This window comes from Cibotium barometz, chromosome 7 (assembly GCF_041138505.1).
Source record: "Cibotium barometz isolate CiBa-2024 chromosome 7, ASM4113850v1, whole genome shotgun sequence".
Taxonomy (NCBI): Eukaryota; Viridiplantae; Streptophyta; class Polypodiopsida; order Cyatheales; family Cibotiaceae; genus Cibotium; species Cibotium barometz.
Genome location: NC_141052.1, coordinates 20,104,444 through 20,108,817, shown reverse-complemented (window position 1 = coordinate 20,108,817; position 4,374 = coordinate 20,104,444). Strand labels below are relative to the sequence as shown.

The following is a 4,374-nucleotide window of genomic DNA, read 5'->3' as shown; positions in this document are numbered from 1 at the left end:
ATGATAGAAACTCCTCTTTTAAACTAAGATTGAATTATGCATACATAGCATAATTATAACCATAATCATTACTAATTCTCTATATTAAACTAAAATAACCATTCCTTCTTTCTAAAAGGTTAGCATAACTCTTTTCCAATTTAGGATGAGTTAATATGATTTTTTCATATCATAAACAAGTTTAAAAGAATTAATCATCCTTTTTTCTAGATTAAAAATCATGAAAATAACTAATCTCTTTCTCTGGCTTGTCAAGCTTAGAGTTTGGCTTAAGATAAAGAGATTATGAATAAGAATCATCCTTCTACCAAGGATCTAGCCATAAGAATGACTAATCTTTTCAAAAGAGAGATTTTCTTAAAGAAAACATTAAGATTAAGCATAAAAATTAACATTAATCTAAATAGACATTATGAATCTTTGGAGAGCTTTATTTGAAGAAAAATCCATTGCTTAGAAAGCTTCTCAAGCTTTAGAGGGGTTGAGAAGAAGAAAATCATTGAGAGAATTGAAAAAAACCATTAAAATAGGATTACCTTTGATTTGGGCTTGATTCTTTGGCTAGAAGTGAAGCCCCCAAGCAAGTCCTTGGCCACCAAGAGAGAAAGAGTAATCTCCAAGAGAGGATGGCGGAGAAAGAAGCTCCAAAGCTCTCAATAGAAGAGGCAAATTAGTAGAGGGATAATAGAAATATGCTAGTTTAGAGATAATATTGGCATGGTATTGCTACCATATGAAAATACAAAGGAATGAGGGTCTATTTGTAGGTGAGGGAGGCCACTAGCCAAGTCCAATTGGGTTCTAGAGTTTTCCAACTTCTGTTTGACCAAATTCGAACAAGATTTGGATCAGTTTGGCTCCCTTTTTGATCTAGTTTGCACCAGGAGAGAGGAGAGATAAAATATCTTAAATTTTTTGAATTAAAAAAGCCAAACAATGATGATGAAGAAGGTACAAAGCTCAAGTGGGTTTCACCTAAATATCTCTTTTTTTTTATACTAATATACCCACCGTACTGAGGTGTCAAAAATGCATCATTTCACCTAAATATCTCTTTTTTTAACTAATATACCTTAGTTTTTAGCTAATAAACCTTGTACTGAGTCAACTCTTCATCTTATGTGAGCATTTATTCATTTTTGGGATATTTTCTTTTATTCATTGTATTTATCTCATCCCAACACTTCGATTAATCCTAATGGCCCTTTGGAACCTTATTTGGACCTTAATCCAAAAATTTCTTAAAATGTGGACCCTTAGGCTTATTGAAATATACCAGTGAGAATGGGTGTGTGCGGGAACAAGCCCTTAGCAAGAGTCTATAAATGAGTGAGAAGTAGTGAAAAGGTGAGAGGTATCTACTGGGAGAGAATAAAGGGTAGCATGAGAAGTTCTAGGACGTGTGGAGATATTCTGGGAAAAGTGAAGAGGTGGAAAGAATAAAGCAAAAGAGGTGGAGTGAATCAAGGAGAGATCGGTGGGATTAGATGCTTGGAATCTTGTGGATGTAAACTCTATAAATTGAGGCATTGGCCTAATGAGAATTTACTGGTTTTTGAGTATCCATGCCTACATTAAGCTATTAGTTAATTGCTCACTAATCTCATCTTAATCATCATCTAATGTCTTTGTTAATGATGTTGATTCTTGCATTTGATCCACCATAGCTCATCACTTTACTTGTCTTTTAACTTGGTATCAGAGCCTAGCTTAGGATCCATCCAATTTATGAGCTTATTATCTTGTTAATCACCCTATTAATTAGGATTAGGAGATAATCAACTTTTAGTCAATTTTCAACAAGTTCTCTGCACCCCCAGCTGGTGGAGGGGCTTGATCTCCATCTAGGCTTAATATTAGGCAACAGCCTCTATTTTTGGAAAATGAGCCATTTTTGCTTAGAAATTTGTAATTTTGAATCCAAATTTGGAATCTACGCGTAATTTTACGCTTAAAAAAGTTTTTTCTGAACTAAAAACAGGTACCCGGAATGGGTTTAATTAAGCTTTTAAGCCTTTAATCTGCGAACTTCCGACCTAAAATAGTAACTATCCAGGCGTCTAATCAACGAACGGAACACGCCCCCATGGTCACGGGACAAGGCCGGACATTTTCGTCAAAAAAAAATTTTGACCTCCCCAGGACGACGGCGGCGGCGGGGGCGGCCGGCGTCGTGGGCCCCACCCCACGGGCGCCGCCCGTGAAACGACCGACAATCCACCTGGGACACCCAAGTGTGTACACGACCTAGACGCACCCTCCAGCACACCCCTACACGTACCCCCTCCTCCCAGAACCCTCTATCCACACAGGTGTCACGCTCTCTCTCTCTTGGGGACACCACCCCCATGTGTCACACTTTCTCTCTCTTTGAGACACCTCCACCCCCAGGTGTCTCGCGCCCACACTCTCTCCCGGACACCTACACCACCCAGGTGTCACCTTCCCGCACCTGGACATTGTCGTGACGTGGGCGGTGTCGTTGGGAAAGTGCGAGACTTCTGGCTGTGAGAGTAGCTTCCAAAATCCCAGCAAGGAAACAAAACAGATAGCTCTTCAAGGAGCATAAGACATCTCCATTTTTGATGACATGTACATGTGTCAATTCACTTCAAAAACATCCCCAATTTCAGCTTGATGATTGCACACAAGTCACGAACCAAGAGCTTGATTAAATCAAATCACAGATCACATGTCCCTTTATCCAAGTACCTCATACATAACACATGTAGGCATAGCACAATCTTCAAAAGATTCCCATATACATGTGACCATTCACATCACATATATCAAATGATACCAATTCCATCATTTCAAGGTGTCTCTTTATCTCCTGAAAACCTGCTTTCAGATTCCAACAACTCACAAGGCAAAAGATGACATATGGCATATCTATAACATACTCATGTGATTTTAGAAAACTCCATGTCTAGCATTCCAAAATCCAACCGAGTAGAAAATAAAACCCAAATCCCAGGAATCTCATTGTATTTTGATGCTTTCTTATTCCAAGATTCTCCAAAACCATTAAAAGCTTTTTCCCAAAATCCTTCTCATTCTCCAAAACCTTAAAGGTTTCCTAGACTATACGATTTTTTCAAATCGTAAGTAACAACAAAAAAAACCACTTATCTGAGAGTAAAAAAAACGAATTTAAGGATCTAGTTAATTCCATACGGCTGCTTCACTGCCGTTTGCGCCAAGATCCGACGTCATCGTGTATTGTGTGAATCAAGATTTTTAAATCTTTGGTTCTCATTTTTCTGCAAAAAACCTCTGATATGCGCTGTTTTTCTGGTTTTTCTCTCTTTCCCGCAAGAGATTCGGGCACCCTTCACTTTTGCAGCTATAATTTTGAGTTTCCCCTGATTCAAATACACTGCGCCTCCTTTTTTTAGCTTATTAATCGGATATTCCCAATCCTTTATACCTTTGCCACGCGAGCCGCCACCTTGCGTGTTCGTGTCCAGCTGCTGCTGGAAGGAAGTGACATCTTCACCTCTTAGCCATGCATCACAACCAGCATCCTTTGCTCCCCATATGTCATTCCGACGATCATCTCCAACATGCACAGCCCCCTCCTCATGCACCCCCAAGAGCTCACAAGCCGCCGAGAAGATAGCTGGGTTGGGCTTTTCTGCCCCTACTTCGGCTGAGATGGCCATGGCATCGAACCAATCGTAGCAATGTAAGGCGCCCATGAGAGGCCTTAGCCTTGGCTTTCTTGATAGCATCACGGACATCGTAAAGCATCTTAGCCACACTTAGAATTCCCACTAACTTAATGTTCAATGCCTGATGTATCTTCTTCGCATTATCGATGTAAAGCTCTCTATCCCAATAGCCACCTTGTTGAAACTCCTCAAGGCCAAGCTTTTCAATCCCGACGGCCACAACCCGCACATTGTTTGCCTCCAAAGTGGGGATAATCTTCTACAGCTCCAAGGCATTAGCTCTGCATAGCTTGCACCCAAATCTCTGAAGAATGTGGATAACAGCGGTCTGATTCTCCCAAAAAGAGCCCACTTTCACAAACTTAGCTTCTGAAGCACCCTGCACCTTTTCTAGCTCAATGTCTTTTATAGCATCGGCAACAGTAGTTGAACCCTTTTGCGAAGCCATATCTGTGAGAGAGAGAGAGAGAGGGTGTGTGAGATGGAAAAGGCGAGCAGCAAATGCAGCAACTAGTAGAAGTACTAAGTTTGAACTCCTTCCTGACTTGAAATCTTCTGGCATCAAACCTTCTAGTAGCATCAGTTGAAAAAAAAATTCAAAGCATACTGATTATATCGATTCTGAGCAAGCACAGAAATCATGGCATTCCAAGACACGATATCTCAAAAGGGCATTCTTTCAAAGCCAGTCCTTACATCA

At 40.3% G+C, this 4,374-nt stretch overlaps 1 pseudogene; it reads right to left on the bottom strand.

Annotated features, from left to right (window-relative positions):
• Nucleotides 1–3,574: 3,574 nt before the first annotated feature.
• Nucleotides 3,575–4,125, bottom strand: LOC147636772 (uncharacterized; annotated as a pseudogene).
• Between the last annotated feature and the right edge of the window lie 249 nt (nt 4,126–4,374).